The sequence below is a fragment of the Mytilus trossulus genome, chromosome 10, assembly GCF_036588685.1.
Source record: "Mytilus trossulus isolate FHL-02 chromosome 10, PNRI_Mtr1.1.1.hap1, whole genome shotgun sequence".
Lineage (NCBI taxonomy): Eukaryota > Metazoa > Mollusca > Bivalvia > Mytilida > Mytilidae > Mytilus > Mytilus trossulus.
The window spans coordinates 5,945,633-5,968,029 of NC_086382.1; the positions used below are offsets into that span (position 1 = coordinate 5,945,633).

The following is a 22,397-nucleotide window of genomic DNA, read 5'->3' on the forward strand; positions in this document are numbered from 1 at the left end:
TTTTTAAAACCTGTAATGAACCGAACAAATAAATTTTCTAGATGACCACCCCTTTTCAAACATGGACGCACTGGGTTTAGTTTAAACATATTTTGTTATTGTGGATTTGGAAACAAGTTATTGTAACTTATATTATTTTTTTCCACTTTGCAGGTGCGAATGCTGCCTTGTAGCGGCATAAGCCTGCTCTTTTTCGAAATCTACAAGGGTGTCTTTTACGTGCAAGAGATATGGCTCTCTCTTAACACGGGTCAGCCATTTATAGTCGATTTGTCGAAGACCATACTCGCAAATGGTGTCAAGGGTGTGCCGAAAATTCAGTTTTTGAAATTTTCATCCCGGAACGGGAATCTAACCAGGAACCTTTGTGTTAGCAGTCTGAGGTTTTTATCGAGTGCGGCTCCTTTTATACACATATTTAAGTCACTGGTTTGGACATTTTCTCTTAAACCAATGACCACTAGATTCCAAATCAACACAATATATATACTAGTAAATTAAAGGGATAAACAAATAAGACTCTAAAGTATGTGGCTATTGATGAGTTTTTTAATGACATGAATGGTATCTTTCTCCATAACTCGTTTTCTTGAGGGGGCTTGTCCCCTCGTACCCAGAACCAAAGTGGATGCTTTATAAAATTTATATATTTTTTATAGTCTGGACCCGATTGAGACCCTCAAAACACTCGCTGAGGTTTGGGCGTACACTTGAAAATAGCCTAGATACGCCAGACTATGACAGTATTTGTACTTAAAAATCTGTACCTATAACTTCGACTGTCTTTTAATATGTACCAAGTCAAAGTAGAATTTGTCAAAATTTTCTGACAGTGCCACTGGTCAGTGGAATGTTCTTGAGTTTATCTATGTTGTCTCCCCTCAATTACATGGCGGGAATTTAAGGGGAGATAAACAGGGAAAGTAGGACTACAAGGAAATGGTCCTAAATCGGAATGATTTATATATTTCACTGCTTTGTTTTATACAAAATAGCATATACATAGGTAATTCGAGTATAAAGCCGAGGTAAAGAAAATCTTCATAATTAGTTAAGCTCAAAATCTGTAAATCATTGTTGTAAATACTTCACTTTTATTTATATATATCTACTTTCGGTTTTCATTCACATAGAAATTCTAGAAGAATATGTTTTTACAAAAGAATTATTTACAAAAATACAGATTTTCTAATGGCCTTGCATACAGACAAGAAATGAAAATGTGAATTTGTTTGATTTTAGGGACTCTAGTCAAATATATTAAGAATATACATGAAATATTTGTGACTGGACTACAATCAATTTAATTTTTCAGGAAAATAATAGGGAAATACTTTACTGGATCATCTTATTTTGTTCTTTTAGGGCTCAATTACCACTAGAAAGTCCAGTTTTTATGGAGGAAGATATTGATACAAACAATTAACTGTGGTTTTACATGTTAAATATAAACATTGGAAACAAAAAATGTGCGGACTTTTACATCTGATAGGTCGAAATCAAATTGAACTTCCAAAAGTTTATTAAGCAGTAAAATAAATTACCAAACATGCAATCGACAAGAAGTTTCTAAAGACCTTTGATAACAACCCATTATGATACCAAGATTTAAGTAACTATAATCGTGACATATTCAAAAGCTTACCAATAATGGCATCTAATGCTCTTTCACAAGAAGAAGAAAACTATGTACGAATGTCATTGTTACTCACTGGAATATCCCCACGTGCTGTTCGTGTCCTGTTTGATAAAGAATTTCCTCCAGCATCTTTAAGTTTGACTGTAAATGATAAAAAAGTTAAACAAAAGCTGAATGACTTGAGCAGAAAACGAGTTATCAACAAGGCACAATGGGATCTCCTGTTTCCTACCAGTGGTGAGTATATCTTTCTTATATCATCCAATAGTGTGGCACTACAATTAAACGAGAGAAGGGGGAACTTTGTGAACTGACATCTCAATTAAAAGTAATGGATCTTTTAAAAATGTTTAAAAATATATTATGTGGATGACTATTATGCCAAGATGGCGACAGACACCAATACTACCTAAAAGCTGGGAAAATATATACATGTTCCTGCTGAACATGCTGAAAGCTAGTGCAAAGACAAAAAATCATGTATTCAATATATGATATCAGTTAGAAAAATATCAAATATTAATGAATTTAGTTTCAAAGATGTCATTTAAACATTAAAAAAAACATGACTGAAGTTGGGTTATAATTTACTAATAACAAAATCAATAATATTTTTACATAGAACAATCATGACAATAGTCAATGATCTAAAATTACAAAGTTAACACCATGAACACAAGGTCATGTTTTTCACTGGCTGTTTATGATGTCTACACTCTAAATCCTTTGGATGTTGAATGTGTACGGATTGATAGTTTAGTCTAAGATGCATGCTTTTTATACGACCGCAAAAATTGATAATTTTTTGGTCGTATATATTGGTATCACGTTGGCGTCGTCGTCCGAATACTTTTAGTTTTCGCACTCTAACTTTAGTAAAAGTTAATAGAAATCTATGAAATTTTGACACAAGGTTTATGACCACAAAAGAAAGGTTGGGATTGATTTTGGGAGTTTTGGTTTCAACAGTTTGGGAATTAGGGGCCAAAAAAGGGCCCAAATAAGCATTATTCTTGGTTTTCGCACAATTACTTTAGTTTCAGTAAATAGAAATCAATGAAATTAATACACAATGTTTATGACCACATAAGGAAAGTTGGTATTGATTTTGGGAGTTTAGGTTCCAACAGTTTAGGAATAAGGGGCCAAAAAGGGACCCAAATAAGCATTTTTCTTGGTTTTCGCACCATAACGTTAGTATAAGTCAATAGAAATCTATGAAATTTAAACACAAGGTTTATGACCATAAAAGGAAGGTTGGTATTGATTTTGGGAGTTTTGGTCCCAACAGTTTAGGAATAAGGGACCCAAAGGGTCCAAATTAAACTTTGTTTGATTTCATCTAAATTGAATAATAGGGGTTCTTTGATATGCCAAATCTAACTGTGTATGTAGATTCTTCATTTTTGGTCCTGTTTTCAAATTGGTCTACATGAAAGTCCAAAGGGTCCAAAATTAAACTTAGTTTGATTTTAACAAAAATTGAAATCTTAGGGTTCTTTGATATGCTGTACTTAGATTTTTTATTATGGGCCCAGTTTTCAAGTTGGTCCAAATCAGGATCTAAAATTATTATATTAAGTTTTGTGCAATATCAAGTCTTTTCAATTGCACAGTATTGCGCAATTGCAAGAAATATCTAATTGCACAATATTGTGAAATAGCAATTTTTTTTTTAATTAGAGTTATCTTTCTTTGTCCAGAATAGTAAGCAAGAAATATCTAATTGCATAATATTGTGCAATAGCAGATTTTTTTTTAATTGGAGTTATCTTTCTTTGTCCAGAATCAACTTAAATCTTTGTTATATATATATTCACTTTTTACTACCAACTGATAAATTAAAATAATCTTTATCATTCAGTGATAACAAGCAGTTTTTTTTTACATCTTAACACTTTATGATGTATTTAAATGAGTAGTTATTGTTGCAAACTCCATTAGAAATTTTAATTGAGATTAGTTTTGGAATAAGGGAAAGGGGGGTGTTATTAAAAAAAATGGGTTCAATTTTTCTCATTTGAAATTTCATAAATAAAAAGAAATTTCTTCAAATATTTTTTTTGAGAGGATTAATATTCAACAGCATAGTGAATTGCTCTAAGAGAAAACAAAAATTTTAAGTTCATTAGAACACATTCATTCTGTGTCATAAACCTATGCTGTGTCAACTATTTAATCACAATCCAAATTTAGAGCTGAATCCAGCTTGAATGTTGTTCAACCTCTGCGGTCGTATAAAGCTACTCCCTGCAGAGCATCTGGTTGGAGTTGAGGTCCCAACAGTTTAGGAAAAAGGGGCCCAAAGGGTCCAAAATTAAACTTTATTTGATTTTAATAAAAATTGAATCCTTGGGGTTCTTTGATATGCTGAATCTAAAAATGTACTTATATTTTTGATTATTGGCCCAGTTTTCAAGTTGGTCCAATGCAAATCGGGGTCCAAAATCAAAATTTGTTTGATTTCATCAAAAAATGTATAATTGGGGTTCTTTGATATGCCACATCTAATTGTGTATGTAGATTCTTAATTTTTGGTCCGGTTTTCAAATTGGTCTACATTAAAGTCCAAAGGGTCCAAAATTAAACGAAGTTTGATTTTAACAAAAATTGAATTCTTGGGCTTCTTTGATATGCTGAATCTAAATATGTACTTAGATTTTTGATTATGGGCCCAGATTTCAAGTTGGTCCAAATCAGGATCCAAAATTATTATACTAAGTAATGTGCAATAGCAAGAAATTTTCAATTGCACAGTATTCAGCAATAGCAAGAAATCTTCAATTTCACAGTATTGCGCAATAGCAAGAAATCTTCAATTGCACAGCATTGTGCAATAGCAAATACTTTCAATTGCACAGTATTGCGCAATAGCAAGAAATATCGAATTGCACAATATTGTGCAATAGCAAGAAATTTTCAATTGGAGTTATCTTTCATTGTCCAGAATAGTAGTTGAATCTACTTAAATCATTGTTTTGTACATATACAATGTATATTCACTTTTACTACCAACTGATAAATTAAAACAATCTTTTACCATTCAGTGATAACAAGCACTTTTTTTACATTTCAATATTTTATGTGGTATTTAAATGAGTAGTTATTGTTGCAAACTCCATTAGAAATTTGAATTGAGATCAGTTTTGGAAAAAGGGAACGGGGGATGTGGAAAAAAAATTGGGGGGTAGGGTTCAATTTTTCTCAATTCAGATTTCATATATAAAAAGAAAATTTCTTCAAACATTTTATTGAGATGATTAATATTCAACAGCATAGTGAATTGCTCAAAGGCAAAACAAAAATTTTAAGTTCATTAGACCACATTCATTCTGTTTCAGAAACCTATGCTGTGTCAACTATTTAATCACAATCCAAATCTAGAGCTGAATCCAGCTTGAATGTTGTGTCCATACTTGCCCCAACCGTTCAGGGTTCAACCTCTGCGGTCGTATAAAGCTGCACCCTGCGGAGCATCTGGTTATAGTTCGTTCTTATGTCATGTATGTTGTACTGTTATATCACTGTCCCAGGTTAGGGGAGGGTTGGGATCCCGCTAACCTGTTTAACCCTGCCATATTATTTATGTATGTGCCTGTCCCAAGTCTGAGTGAGGATCCTGGTTGTCGTTTGTTTATGTGTTACATATTTGTTTTTCATTCATTTTTTATATAAATAAGGCCGTTAGTTTTCTCGTTTGAATTGTTTTACATTGTTTTATTGGGGCCTTTTATAGCTGACTATGTGGTATGGGCTTTGCTCATTGTTGAAGGCCGTACAGTGACCTATAGCATGTATAGCTGTAAATGCTTGTGCCTTCTGGACAGTTGTCTCATTGGCAATCATACCACATCTTCTTTTTTAGCTCACCTGGCCCAAAGGGCCATTTGAGCTTTTCACATCACTTGGCGTCCGTCGTCATCGTCCTCCGTCATCATCGTCCTTAACATTTTACATTTTGAACTTCTAGAGAACCACTGAATGGAATGAAACCAAACATGGCATGAATGTTCCTTATGAGGTGCTGACTAAGTGTTGTTACTTTGTAGCCGATCCATCATCCAAGATGGCCGCCAGTGGGGGACTTAGTTAAAACTAGGACCCTATGGGAAATGCATACAAATGACTTCTTTTAGAGAACCACTGAATGGAATGAAACTACACATGGCATGAATGTTCCTTATGAGGTGCTGACCAAGTGTTGTTACTTTGTAGCCGATCCATCATCCAAGATGGCCGCCAGCGATGGACTTAGTTTAACATAGGACCCTTTGTCCCTATGGGAAATGCATACAAATGACTTCTTTTAGAAAACCACTGAATGGATGAATGGAATGAAACCAAACATGGGATGAATGTTCCTTATGAGGTGCTGACCAAGTGTTGTTACTTTGTAGCCGATCCATTATCCAAGATGGCCGCCAGCGGGGGACTTAGTTTAACATAGGACCCTATGGGAAATACATACAAATGTCTTCTTTTAGAGAACCACTGAATGGAATGAAACCAAACATAGCATGAATGTTTCTTATCTGGTGCTGACCAAGTGTTGTTACTTTGTAGCCAAATTTTATCTTTTTTTATATGAATTCAAAAACCCAAATAGAGTCAGGTGAGCGATACAGGCTCTTGAGAGCCTCTAGTTATATTTATTATACATGTTATAAATAATACATGAAACTATTATGTATAATCATTGTCATTAAGTACCATTTAATTTGAATTAATCATCATCCTCTGCAGGAATGAATCTTGCAAACTGCATATATACATGTATTTACATTCACAGTATTAAAGTTTTGGGTGCAAATTGCTATTTTATTAATCATTGGCAAACATATTTCGCCGAGCAGAGCGAGGCAAAATTTTTTTGGAAGGGTTTTGATGCTGCTGAAGGCCCCAAGAAGCTATAGAACAAATGATGCTAAATCATGATTTCTGGGTGTTATATGTCGACCTTTTTCTTAATCTGAAAATGCAAGTTCTGCTTTAATCATTTTTCAATCTCAAAGCAACATGTGAAGATTCAGTGTACATGGTGTAAGAATTAAAAGTTTTTAGGGACCCCATTAAAAGACCAAAATGTAGGATAAAGCAAAAATGTAATTCTCATAGTTTAAAGTATGTGACTGCTGTTTTTTTTTTTAAACTCATGATTAAGTTAATAACAAAATGACTAAATTTCAAAAAGAATGCAACACTAACATGACTAACAGAATACAGAATGAACAAAAGACTAATAAATAAGAAACATTAATCCTGAAAAAACAGGGGCCATGTCCAAGGAGAACATTACTTGCTTCTTGCAAGAAGCTCTCAGTGAAGACAAGCTTTTGGTTTTGAAATTTCCTACATGAGCCTATTTGCCTCAATGAAGTTACTTCCCTGTGATAAAAGTGAGATAAGTGTTCCTGAGACAATGTACAACAAGTTAAAAGAAGCCCATTTTTAGACATTTCAAGTATATTTGATAATATTTATACTTTTATTGTTAAAAGATTTGGGAAAAAGATGAATTTTATGAAGAATCTGATGCCATATCTCATACTTTCGATTAGACCTGCTGAGTTATTTATTTTCAATAAATTGTAAGTCAGGTTATTTATTTTCAAACTACCACAGAACAAACCATTTATTTTTGTGATTATCAAGGCTGAGTTATTCATTTTCAAATTTTTAAAATCTTCCTCCCCCCCCTCCCCCAGAATATTAAATGGTCGTCCCCTTAAACTGTTTAATGGATTACACTATCTTGTTTGGATATTTGTACAATCAAATTCAAAACCAAATATTTGCCTAAGGTGATCTTGGGGTAGAGTGTTAGCCTCAACTACAGGAGGTCCAGGGTTTGAACCATGGCCAGATCAAACCAAAGGCTTAAAAATTGGTATTTGCTGCTTCTCCTCTATGTACATGGCATTAAGGAGTAAGAGCAAAGACTGGTTTGCCTGGGGGTCAGAATTATTTGTCACTGGAAGGTCACATGTCTTCCTGTGAAATGTTACCTTGTGAACTACATTATGTAGTATGCTAAAAATCTGCCTCAGCGTGTTGGTCTTTTACAAAGCAGGGTTATAATTTATATAAAATTAACATCTCTGTGTTCTGAATATATGTAAATCAATTTGCCGCTGGACATTAAGCAGCCAGCCATCATCATTATCATACAAACCATATCTTTGCATCAATGAACATGATATATTAAAGATTTTGCTATAAAGTCAGTCAATTGTCAGTCTGACCACAAGTTTAGCAATTTTCAAATGTTTTTTTAGCAACTTCAATTGTATTTTCCAGCAAAATTTTGCATACTTGTTTGGAATATGCTAGATGCATGTTTTTTTCCCAGAAAAGACTCATCAGTGTGCTCATATCAAATCAGTATGACGTAAAATGAAATACAATGTTGCAGAGCATTTAACATTGTTTAACATTTAAAAATCTAAAAAATTGTGCCAATAACCACGCGTGGTGTAAAACATACTTCAGTGTTTCAAAAAATTCATTGTTTATAAACAGATAATTTACATAAAATCAAATTGATATGCGTTGTTGTAGAAACACTTTATTGATTTGACTTACTTTAGATAGTTATCATGGTTATCGGATATATATTAAAACTCAAATAATAAAATATTATACATGTATGCATTGACTTGGGAATTATTATAGGCAGGATTCATGGTGATTCACATTTTAGCAAAGTATAAAAACTTTATTTGTTATTTGATTTCATAAGATTCAAAGAAATTAACAACATTTTCTTCAATATGATTTGTTCTGTTACCAGGTATTACAGATTCTAAGGCTTTTGATGTGACACTGATGATAGCATTGCTGAGGAACCTGACAATCTTGCCCTTGGTTCCTCCGGTAAATGGATATGACGATCTTCCTGTTGCTACAGAAACAACACCTGCATCAGATTTAGCCAGAATTAAACACTATAGAAACAAACTGGCACATCCTCATGATGGCAAGGTAGATTGTGCATTATTTACCACAGCTTGGAACGATATAAGTAATGTAAGTAAACACTATAGAAACATCCTGGGACATCCTCATGATGGGAAGGTAAATGGCACATTATTTACCACAGCTTGGAAGGATATAAGTGATAAAAAAGTAAAATCACAAAAATAATGAACTCCGAGGATAATTCAATCGGAAAGTCCCTAATTACATGGCAAAATCAAATGACAAAACACATCAAAAGAATGGACAACAACTGTCATATTCCTGACTATATCTACAACGATGGATGAACAAAACAGACATAATAAATAAAATAGTCAAAATATGGGTACAGCAGTCATCACTGTGTTACAATATAAAAAAAAAAACAATTTTACAAAAAAGTACAAAAGCATCTATCAATTTAAAAATATATTCATGTAAGTAGAACTACATGTATAGTTAAACACTATAGAAACTTAATGTTACATTTTCATATTGTATATAGAACTTGCTATATCAAAGGTCAAGGTAAAAAATTTTGGTTTTAGTTGAAAACCCCATGTCTTAAGGGACAGATCAGTCTTCGCTACATCTTGCGAACTGTCATGATTACAAAGTTTATACTTGACCAAACACTAGAGTTTGTAATGATATACATATAGACAATTTCCTTTCTCAAAGGTCTGTCTGTTGGTGTGTCCGTCCCTAACAAATTGTATCAGCTCTATATAAGTTTAAAAGGTGCTTCATATCAGGTCTTATTCATACAAGTTTGTGACCACACGTTATTGACATCAATGTTCACAGTGATGGCTCCGATCTCATTGTTGTTTAGCTACGTTTAATAAAGATTAAAAAGGAGAGATGTGGGTATAATGTCAATGAGATACTACATGTACTACATAATACAGTCATTCTGAAATAATGAACGTAATTAGGGTAATTATATCCTACACACACAACAAACTTGCAAGGGGTATGCTTTTTTGTCCTTTCTATCTGATTTTCTGTTAACCAGAGGATATATGTATATTCAAACCTCACAAGTGGAAAAAAACACAAAACGTGATAAATCACCAGCACAAACAAAACACACAAAACACAACCTAGAAAACTCAAAAGACAGGACAACATGAACCTCACCTAAATCAAGGGGTGATTTAATGTATTCTAGAATGGTGACCAGACCCTGCTTCACATGTAGCACCTGTTGTGTTGCTCATGGAAGTATAAAGCTTGTGATAAGTCTAAATTGGTGGGTCACATTCAAGAAAAATGTGGACAGTACGGTCATTAAGACAAATGAAACATATCAATTGTCTTCCGTGAAACATAAATTCAATAATGATATCAACCAATCTAACTCAACCATATTGGGATGGCACTTTTAACAGTTTTGGAAAAAATGATTTCAGTTTTACTTCTTTGTATTTTTGATTCAACATTGTTCAATAGCCTCCTTGTAAGCAACAACCTTTTATTGAGGAAATCATGATAGGAAATGCAAACTCTGGGATAATATTGTTAAATTGTATCAATTGAGATAAAGTATATACATGTACTACATATGCAGGCGTTGTTGGAATGTTGCTACATTAGAATGGAATATTCACAATTGGGAAACTAAAAACATCACATTTGTCTAAAAGTTTTATTCTCCTCATTGTCAATTTTCTAGATGTAAGTCAAGATATGAGGCAGAATTCTTATACATGTATCTATTTACTGAATGTTTTGTTTGTTTTATTACAAGTTCGATGGGATAGATACATTCAACTATCCCTATAGATACATTCAACTATCCCCAAACTTTGAATTATTTAGTGAGAGGAAATTAGCTGTATAGTTATTAGGGGAATGTACAGTTAAATAACCAAGCTTGGATGTTATTTGGATGGAGAGTTGTCTCATTGGCACTCACACCACATCTTCCTATATCTATTGTTTCTTCTTCCAAGGAAACCTGTGTATGAATATAAAGAGAAGATGTGGTATGATTGCCAATGAGACAATTCATCCCAATACTGTGGATTCATTTATTTTTCGTGGGTACCAATTTTCGTGGATTAAGGAAAATTTGCATGTTCGTGGATTTTTTATTTCGTGTTCTTGGCGAATTCTGTATACAAGCCTATATAAAATGTGGTATTCGTTGAGCATTTAAATTCGTCGTTTACCTGTACCCACGAAATCCACAAAAATTGGTATCCAACGAATAATAATGAATCCACAGTATCCCTTTATCAAGCAGTAATATGTAATGTTATTTTCGCAAAACAAAATGTTAAACTTACTTAGACAACTAGTTTCTTTTCTTTTCAAGGCTGTTCTTAGAATAGGAGGAAATGCAATGAAACAAGAATGTGATCAGTTGATGACAAAACCACTGGACATGTCAAGCCAAGAAATATTACGAGACTTAAACCAGGCTAAAGTGGACATTGAATCATTTAAACAATCACTTGATACAGAAGTAAAACAAGATATAAAAAAAATAAAATTAGATCATGACAAATCTAAGAAAGACATGAAGATGTTAACCTTTGGCCATGCAAATTTAAAAAGATCTCATAATTTGCTACAGCACAAACAAAATGTTTCAAATCAGCAGGCGAAGAGATTTAAAAAAGATGTGAATAGGTTGGAGCTAGATCAGATAAATGTAAAGGTGGATGTAAAAAAGCTCAAATCTACTTCTGAGGATCCAGTTCCATGGAATAGAAGAGGTACAAAAAATGTATTCAATTTAGTTTTTGAACTAACAACCCTAGAACTTATTAACATCATGATAGACTTATAAATTTACTCTTTGGTCCGTTTTCAAATTGGCAAAAAAAAAGGTCCAAAGTGTCCTAAATTAAACTTTAGTTTGATTTTATAAATTATTGAATTCCTTGGGTTCTTTGATATACATGATATATGCTGAATCTAACTGTTTGTTTAGATTTTTATACGACCGCAAAATTTTTCAAATTTTTCGTCATATATTGCTATCACCTTGGCGTCGTCGTCTGCGTCGTCGTTGTCCGAATACTTTTAGTTTTCGCACTCTAACTTTAGTAAAATTGAATAGAAATCTATGAAATTTTAACACAAGGTTTATGACCACAAAAAGAAGGTTGGGATTGATTTTGGGAGTTTTGATCCCAACATTTTAGGAATAAGGGGCCAAAAAGGGCCCAAATAAGCATTTTCTTGGTTTTCGCACAGTAACTTTAGTTTAAGTATACAGAAATCTATGAAATTTTGACACAAGGTTTATGACCACAAAAGGAAGGTTGAGATTGATTTTGGGAGTTTTGGTTCTAACAGTTTAGGGATTAGGGGCCAAAAAAGGGCCAAAATAAGCATTATTCTTGGTTTTCGCACAGTAACTTTAGTTTAAGTATACAGAAATCTATGAAATTTTGACACAAGGTTTATGACCACAAAAGGAAGGTTGAGATTGATTTTGGGAGTTTTGGTTCTAACAGTTTAGGAATTAGGGGCCAAAAAAGGGCCAAAATAAGCATTATTCTTGGTTTTTGCACAATAACTTTAGTTTAAGTGAATAGAAATCTATGAAATTTAAACACAAGGTTTATGACCATAAAAAGAAGGCTGGTATTGATTTTGGGAGTGTTGGTCCCAACAGTTTAGGAATTTGGGGCCCAAAGGGTCCAAAATTAAACTTTGTTTGATTTCATCAAAAATTGAATAATTGGGGTTCTTTGATATGCAGAATCTAACTGTGTATGTAGATTCTTAATTTTTGGTCCCGTTTTCAAATTGGTTTACATTAAGGTCCAAAGGGTCCAAACTTAAACTTTGTTTGATTTTGACAAAAATTGAATCCTTGGGGTTCATTGATATGCTGAATCTAAAAATGTACTTAGATTTTTAATTATTGGCCCAGTTTTCAAGTTGGTCCTAATTGGGGTCCAAAATTAAACTTTGTTTGATTTCATCAAAAATTGAATAAATGGGATTCTTTGATATTCCAAATCTAACTGTGTATGTAGATTCTTAATTTTTGGTCCAGTTTTCAAATTGGTCTACATTAAGGTCCAAAGGGTCCAAAATTAAACTAAGTTTGATTTTAACAAAAATTAAATTCTTTGGCTTCTTTGATATGCTTTATCTAAACATGTACTTTGATTTTTGATTATGGGCCCAGTTTTCAAGTTGGTCCAAATCAGGATTCAAAATTATCATATTAAGTATTGTGCAATAGCAAGAAATTTTCAATGGCACAGTATTGCACAATAGCAAGAAATATCTAATTGCACAATATTGTGAAATAGCAATTTTTTTTTTTTCAATTGGAGTTATCTTTCTTTGTATAGAATAGTAGTTGAATCAACTTTAATCATAGTTTTATACAATATACAATGTATTTTCATTTTTACTACCAACAATGATCAACTAATAAATAAAACAATCTTTATCATTCAGTGTTAACAAGCACTTTTCATTACATTTTAATATTGTATGATGTATTTAAATCAGCAGTTATTGTTGCAAACTTCATTAGAAATTTGAATTGAAATCAGTACATTATAACTTTAGTATAAGTGAATAGAAATCTATGAAATTTAAACACAAGGTTTATGACCATAAAAGGTAGGTTGGTATTGATTTTGGGAGTTTTGGTTTCCAACAGTTTAGGAATTTGGGGCTCAAAGGGTCCAAAATTAAACTTTGTTTGGTTTCATCAAAAAATGAATAATTGGGGTTCTTTGATATGCCAAATTTAACTGTGTATGTAGATTCTTAATTTTTGGTCCCGTTTTCAAATTGGTTTACATTAAGGTCCAAAGGGTCCAAACTTAAACTTTGTTTGATTTTGACAAAAATTGAATCCTTGGGGTTCTTTAATATGCTGAATCTAAAAATGTACTTAGATTTTTAATTATTGGCCCAGTTTTTAAGTTGGTCCAAAATTAAACTTTGTTTGATTTCATCAAAAATTGAATAAATGGGGTTCTTTGATATTCCAAATCTAGCTGTGTATGTAGATTCTTAATTTTTGGTCCAGTTTTCAAATTGGTCTACATTAAGGTCCAAAGGGTCCAAATCATAATGTGACATAAACCTATGTTGTGTCAACTATTTAATCACAATCCACATTTAAAGCTGTATCAAACTTAAAAGTTGTGTCCATACTTGTCCCATCTGTTCAGGGTTCTACATCTGCGGTCGTATAATGCTGCGCCCTGCGAAGCAACTGGTTGATTTAGTACCGGTTTTCAAATAAGTCCATATTAAGGTCCAAAGGGTCCAAAATTAAACTAAGTTATATTTTTAAAAAAATTGAATTATTGTGGTTCTTTGATATGTTGAATCAAGACATATATAACGTTTTTTTATGTATGGCCAAGTTTTACTAGTTGGTCCAAATTAGGGTCCAAGATTAAACTTTGTTTGATTTCGTCAAACATTGAATTCCTTGGGTTCTTTAATATGTTGATTCTACCCATGTATTTTGATTTTCAATGTGTGGGCCCCATTGTCAAATTGGTGGCCATTAAGCCAAATATTCCACAATTAAACTTTGTTTGTTTTCACCAAAAACTGAATTAGTTGGGTTCTATGATATGCCAAATCTAACATTGTATTTCGATTTTTAATTTTGGGCCCTATTTTCAAAATTTTACACATCATTGAAGGTCCAAATGGTCCAAAATTTCATAAAAAGTTAAATTTGCGTGGTTCTTTAATATGCTGAATCTAGGCGTGTATTTAGATTTTTGATTTTGTTCCCTGTTTTCAAATTGATCTACATACAGGTCCAAAGGGTGCAAAATTGAAATTAAATTATATTTTAACAAAAATTGAAATCTTATGGTTCTTCGACATGTTTTATATTTTCATATTTTGGGCCAAGTTTTCTGGGTCTTTTTCCAAATCCCAAATTAAACTTTGATTTAATAGATATAAGAAGATGTGGTATGAGTGCCAATGAGACAGCTCTCCATCCAAGTACCAATATGTAAAAGTAAATCAATATAGGTCAAAGTACAGCCTTCAACACAGAATCTTGGCTCACACCAAACAGCTAGCTATAAAGGCCTGTATTTAGATTTTGGACATTGGATCGTTAAAGGTAAATTTCATATTTCAAATTTAAAAGTTAAGTTCTTATTAGACTATATTCATTCTTTGCCAGAAACCTATGTTGTGTGAAATATTTAATTAATCCAAATTCAGAGCTGTATCTCGAAAGCTTAAATATTGAGTCCAGGCTTGCCGCAACTGTGCAGGGTTGGACCTCTGTGGTCATATCAAGCTGCGCCCTGCTGAGCTGTTTATATTATTTTGAGATATCCAGAACCACACATATACTTTTATTTAGCCTAATAGGTCAACTATATTTGGTGTATATTGATGTTCGTTTCTTAGATACTATCAGAATTAGGTCAACTTTATTTGATGTCTGAAATGATTGTAAGGTTTACATGGTTTTCCGTCATTGTTCATATGACCTGACTTCATTATACATCACACAACAAAGTTACCTAGTGTATAATGTTTTTGACCCGTCTATCCGTTCGTCAGTTCTTTAGTCATGTTCTTGTCATCGCAACTTCTCTGAACCACACTGTATAATTTCATGAAACTTTGTAGTTAATTAGAGCATACTATGTAGATGTGCGTATTGACAGGAAATTATACTGACGGACTTTAGAAACCCAACACCTAAATAAATCTGACGTTTTAAATTAAATAAATAATATAATTCACAAATTCATGGTATATACGAATACTTAATCAATCTTTCAACTTTACAGACAAAATTTACAGTCATGAATCGAAAACCCAATGACGTAATGTTCCTTGTTGAAGTACTGTGGTTAACACTTACAGTCTTTTTTTAGACCTTCAGTATCGGATATGGCCACCATTGTTTCGTAGGATAGCTTCTAAAGAGCAGGTCATTCAAGAACATCTACTCCATTCAAATTCATGAAGTTTTGAGTCAATCTAGCGGTATGCGCACACGCATTATCATGTTCGAATATTAATTGATTGAACTGTCCATAATGTCGTAGTTCTGGAACGACAACTGACTGCAAAATTTCATCATTTATATAGCGTCTAGCTATTAATGTGCCATTGACAATAACCAACCGTATCCAGAAATTAGTGTTTATAGAGCCCCATACCATTACACCTCCGCCACCAAAATAGTCTAATTCGGTAGGTCACATTCATGAAAGGGAAGGGGATGGTAGTTACGATGTAAGGAACATATCCGATATCATTTGTGAAACAGCATTAAGTTTTACCCTTGTCCGTTTGAATGTACGTCCCAAAATTGGTTTCCGTTCTCTAACTCTAGTTTGCCTCAACCAAATGTTATGAAATAATGATTAATGCTTATTACCACAAAACACAGATCAAGTTTGAATTTTGGTGGCCTCACTTTTATTGTTCTAGAGTTATGCCCCTTTACAAATGGAAAAATTGCTGAATTTTTCGTTTCTGTTCTCTAAATTTAGTTTGCCATAACCAAATGTTATGAAACTTATACGCAAAGCTTATTACCACAAAACACAAATCAAATTTGAATTTTGGTGGCGTCACCTTAACTGTTTTAGAGTTATGCCCCTTTACAAATGGAAAAATTGCTGAAAAGTTCGTTTCTGTTTTATTACTTTAGTTTGCCTCAACCAAATGTTATGAAACTTATGAACAATGCTAATTACCACAAAATACAGGTTAAATATGAATTTTGGTGGCGTCACTTTTATCGTTCTAGAGTTAAGCCCCTTTACAAATAGAAAAATTGCTAAATTTTTCGTTTCCGTTCTCTAACTTAAATTTGCCTCAAATAAATGTTATGAAACTTATAAACAATACTTATTACCAAACTCAAATTAAGTACACATTTGGGTAGCGTCAGTTACAGTTCTTTAGTTATGTCCCTTTATGATGATATGCAAGCGGGGGGATCATCTGTGTCCCATGGACACATTTACCAAAATTTATATTTTACTGTTTCTGAAGATAATTTAGAAAATTGGTCTTGCGTTTTTAAAGTCGGTCAATATATGATTTAAATTTATTTTTTTGGGGCGTTATGCTCCTTTGCACTTAGAACTTTGGCATATACTGTAATGCAACAGCTTGTCATCACAACTCCTCAGAAACCGCACAGCAGAATTTTATGAAACTTTGGAGTTAATGAGGACACACTAGGTAGATGTGCATATAAACAGAAAATATGATTCAAATCTATTTTCTAGGAGTTATACCCTTATGAACTTAAAATTTGGACTATACTGATATAACAGTTTGTCATCACAACTCCTGTGAAAACGCACAACAGAATTTCATGAAACTTTTAGTAAATGAGGACATAATATGTAGAAGTGTATATTCACTAGAAATTTTTATCAATGAGTTTGAGTCTTAAAAATTAGGAATCTGATGAGATTTTGCCCAGTTACAATGTTGGGGCGTGGTGTATGTGCTCACAAGGGTTCATTGATTTTCATAAATCATTGATAATGTAAAGTTTAGTGATACCGGTAGTAAGATTGTAAGACTGTTATCTTTAAGACTTTCAATTTACAATTTAGTCTCTTTGACACATTTCCCATTTCCATTCTCAATTTTATTAATCAAATTAAGCAGAACAGAAATAATATTGCTCCCATCACTCAATGCATTATGCATTTACCATCATCTGAGGCATTCTGAGTCACAAACCAGTAAATACAAAGTTGAATTAATACTTTATTGTTTTTTCAATTATCTTTGGTAATAACTTACTCCTTGATGTTTCAGAGCAAATTAGTAAGCGGTTGGATGAGTGGCAGAAGAATGCTGATAACTTTGTTGAAACCAGAGCTGCGAAATGTGTGTTGAAAGGTATCAAGGAAAACAGTTGTCTCACTATTACAGCTAGTTCTGGTGTTGGAAAGACATCCATTTTACGTCATGTGGCGTTAAAAATGAAAGAAAAAGAAGGGTATGATGTACTACCAGTTAGTAATCCAAACGATATTATTAAGTTTCATAATCCAAATCGGAAAACACTGTTTGTTATTGATGACTTTTGTGGGATTTATTCCATAAACCAGTCTGACCTTGACAATTGGGAATCAGATATGGAACAAATAAAGATGTTGATTGAAAACAAATTAACAAAAATTATTGTTGCGTGTCGATTACAAGTGTACCAGGACGAAAAGTTTGAATCTTTATCCATTTTCAGGACATCTGTTTGTAACCTAAGGACAAAACATTTGTGTTTATCAGAGACAGAGAAAACGTCAATAGCAGAAATATATCTGAAAACAAAAGCATCAGAGATTATTCAGTACTGTAATTTATATGATTTCTTTCCACTTCTCTGTAAATTGTATAATGAAAGTCCCGAGGTCAATATAACAGAATTCTTCAAAAATCCATTTTCGGTATACGAAAGTGAAATTAACAAGCTTAATAATAAAGGTCATTATAGAAAATACTGTGCAATGGCTTTGTGTGTTATGTTTAACAACAACTTAAAGGAGGAAATTTTTTCAGAAGAGATAAATATAGAAACAAGAAAGATCATTAAGGAAACATGTGAGGCATGCAGATTGGACAGAGGCACATCACGACTTGTTCTACTTGATGAACTAAACTCACTTGAACACACTTTTATAAAGAAAGAACATGGTATATTTAAAACAAAACATGATAAGTTATTTGACTTTCTTGCATACTATTTTGGACAAAAAATGATCCAGTGTATAATCAGAAATGCACATTCTGTTTTCATTATGCAGAGATTTTTACTAGAAAGGAAAGATAACATGGATCAGTTTATTACTATTGTACCAACTAAATACCATGAGATGTATATGCAGAGAATGATTGATGACTGGTCAATTGGTAAAGTAAATTGTGTGTTCAGGAATATCAACTTTACGATTCGAGAATTCAGACACAAATTTCTATGTTATCTCCAAAAACTAGAAATATCACTTCATCGACAATTAGCGGTGAAAACAGATGTAAATACTAAAAATACTGCACTGATATTATGTTGTTACGATGGTGATATTCCTTTTATTCATTGGTGTATTGATCATGGTGGTGATGTTAACCTGTGTAACAGAAGAGGTGCGAGTCCTTTATTAGCAGCATCATTCTATTGTCATACAGAAACAGTAAAGATATTACTGGACAACAAGGCAGACATTAATAAGTGTATGGATAATGGAGTATCTCCTTTGTATATTGCTTGTGAGAGTAATCATATAGAGATAGTAAAGGTATTACTAGACAACAAGGCAGACATTAATATGTGTACAGATAATGGAGTATCTCCTTTGTATATTGCTTGTCATAATAGTCATATAGAGGTAGTAAAGATATTACTGGACAACAATGCAGACGTTAATAAGTGTATGGATAATGGAGTATCTCCTTTGTATGTTGCTTGTCCTAACAATCAAATAGATATAGTAAAGATATTACTGGACAACAAGGCAGACATTAATAAGTGTACAGTTAATGGAGTATCTCCTTTGTATATTGCTTGTCATAAAAGTCATATAGAGGTAGTAAAGATATTACTGGACAACAATGCAGACGTTAATAAGTGTATGGATAATGGAGCATCTCCTTTGTGTACTGCTTGTCAGAATAATCATATAGAGATGGTAAAGGTATTACTGGACAACAAAGCAGACATTAATAAGTGTGATGATAATGGAGTATCTCCTTTGTATGTTGCTTGTCATAACAATCAAATAGATATAGTAAAGATATTACTGGACAACAAGGCAGACATTAATAAGTGTACAGTTAATGGAGTATCTCCTTTGTGTATTGCTTGTAAGAATAATCATATAGATATAGTAAAAGTATTACTAGACAACAAGGCAGACATTAATAAGTGTACAGTTAATGGAGCATCTCCTTTGTGTATTGCTTGTCAGAATAATCATATAGAGATAGTAAAGGTATTACTAGACAACAAGGCAGACATTAATATGTGTACAGATAATGGAGTATCTCCTTTGTATATTGCTTGTCATAATAGTCATATAGAGGTAGTAAAGATATTACTGGACAACAATGCAGACGTTAATAAGTGTATGGATAATGGAGCATCTCCTTTGTGTATTGCTTGTCAGAATAATCATATAGAGATGGTAAAGGTATTACTGGACAACAAAGCAGACATTAATAAGTGTAATGATAATGGAGTATCTCCTTTGTATGTTGCTTGTCATAACAATCAAATAGATATAGTAAAGATATTACTGGACAACAAGGCAGACATTAATAAGTGTACAGTTAATGGAGCATCTCCTTTGTGTATTGCTTGTAAGAATAATCATATAGATATAGTAAAAGTATTACTAGACAACAAGGCAGACATTAATAAGTGTACAGTTAATGGAGCATCTCCTTTGTGTATTGCTTGTCAGAATAATCATATAGAGATAGTAAAGGTATTACTAGACAACAAGGCAGACATTAATGAGTGTACAGTTAATGGAGCATATCCTTTGTGTATTGCTTGTCAGAATAATCATATAGAGATAGTAAAGGTATTACTGGACAACAAAGCAGACATTAATTAGTGTGATGATAATGGAGCATGTCCTTTGTATGTTGCTTGTCATAATAATCATATAGATATAGTAAAGATATTACTAGACAACAAGGCAGACATTAATAAGTGTACAGTTAATGGAGCATCTCCTTTGTATATTGCCTGTCAGAATAATCATATAGATATAGTAAAAGTATTACTAGACAACAAGGCAGACGTTAATAAGTGTACAGTTAATGGAGCATCTCCTTTGTGTATTGCTTGTCAAAATAATCATATAGAGATAGTAAAGGTATTACTAGACAACAAGGCAGACATTAATATGTGTACAGATAATGGAGTATCTCCTTTGTATATTGCTTGTCAGAGTAATCATATAGAGATAGTAAAGGTATTACTAGACAACAAGGCAGACATTAATATGTGTACCAGATAATGGAGTATCTCCTTTGTATATTGCTTGTCGGAGTAATCATATAGAGATAGTAAAGGTATTACTAGACAACAAGGCAGACATTAATATGTGTACAGATAATGGAGTATCTCCTTTGTATATTGCTTGTCATAATAGTCATATAGAGGTAGTAAAGATATTACTGGACAACAATGCAGACGTTAATAAGTGTATGGATAATGGAGTATCTCCTTTGTATATTGCTTGTCAGAGTAATCATATAGAGATAGTAAAGATATTACTGGACAACAATGCAGACGTTAATAAGTGTACAGATAATGGAGTATCTCCTTTGTATATTGCTTGTCATAATAGTCATATAGAGATAGTAAAGATATTACTGGAACACAATGCAGACATTAATAAGTGTACAAATGATGGTATCTCACCCAAACAAATTGCCAGTAATAAAGGACACAGTGACATACTTGCTCTCATTAACGAATATTCAAGAGAGGAGGTTATATTTCAAAGATAACAAAAAGGAATGTCAAAATATGAAGTGTGACTTGGCTACTAAAGATTTCAGAAAGGAAATGTTGTTAAGAAATAGAATTGTAATGATTACTGAGTGTTTTATTCAAATCAAATATTCATTTTATTTGTTATTTTTTGTACAATCAGTGTATCAAAGTTTGTTCTTTTTTGTAGTGAAATTTTTTCATGATTTTGATTTGAAAACATATTCTTTGATATGAAGTAATTTTTATACGACCGCAAAAAAAATATAATGGTATGATGTGGTCATCGTCTGCGTCGTCCGAAGACGCATTGGTTTCTGGCCAATAACTTTTGTTTAAGTGAATAGATTTTTTTCAGACGGTTCAATATCACAATAAGGGTTAAGATTTTATGGGATAATGGTCATCACTGTTTAAGAATTAGGGGCCCAAAGGGAGTCTAAATGGTGCCCAAAACAAGCATTTTTCTAGTTGAAGGATAATAACTTGTGTATAAGTTTTTCAAACTATACCAGGGTTCCTACTAAGGATTTTTGAAGGCGAGTCCAGGGACTCATCATTTTTAGTTATGATGAGTCCAACAGAAAGAAGAAAATATTTTATTGCAATATAATGTAATATATTAGTCTCCATTTCCTAACCATGCTAACAGAGCAATGAAATGACATTAAATTCAGATCACTTCAAATTTTTGCTATAAAATGATGATATTTGTGTTCAACTGTGTTCAGTTTATACAAAATATTTCAATTTTGATGCATCCGTGGACTCACCAGTTTTGAAAATGGTGAGTCCAGACAGATTTTGATGAGTCCAGGACTCATGGACTCGCCTTAGCGAGAACCCTGCTATACCACAATGTTTAAAACCACAAGTAGAAGGTTTGGATCCATTTATGGGGTTATGTATCCAGGCACTATCAAGCTTGAATATTATGACCAAATTGCCTAAACTGTTCAGGGTTCGACCCCTGCTTTCGTATAAAGCTGCGTACTGCAGAGGACCTGGTTGAACTATTAAAAAGTGATTAAAAAAATGATTAACAAATGATAAAAAAAGTTTGGATGAGATTATTTCATGAGATAAATGTATATCCCTGTATTGATATTGAAAAATGTATACTTTTAACATATCTGCAATGCCCATAATTTGAAGGGGAAAAAAGTATTTGTTTCCATACTTGATTTAAACGAAGACCAACAGACATTTGAATTTATTTTTAACATCCCTATAATAATGATCAAAAATAGTCGCTTTGAATCAAATATTTCATAGTTTAAACCAAGGATTTGTATAGTTAGATACTAGATAACTATACAAATCCTTGTTTAAACAATCTAAAGT

At 32.7% G+C, this 22,397-nt stretch overlaps 1 pseudogene; it reads left to right on the forward strand.

The window, feature by feature from the left end:
• The first annotated feature begins 911 nt into the window (after window positions 1–911).
• On the forward strand, window positions 912–21,577 carry LOC134686766 (ankyrin-1-like; annotated as a pseudogene).
• The last annotated feature ends 820 nt before the right edge of the window (window positions 21,578–22,397 follow it).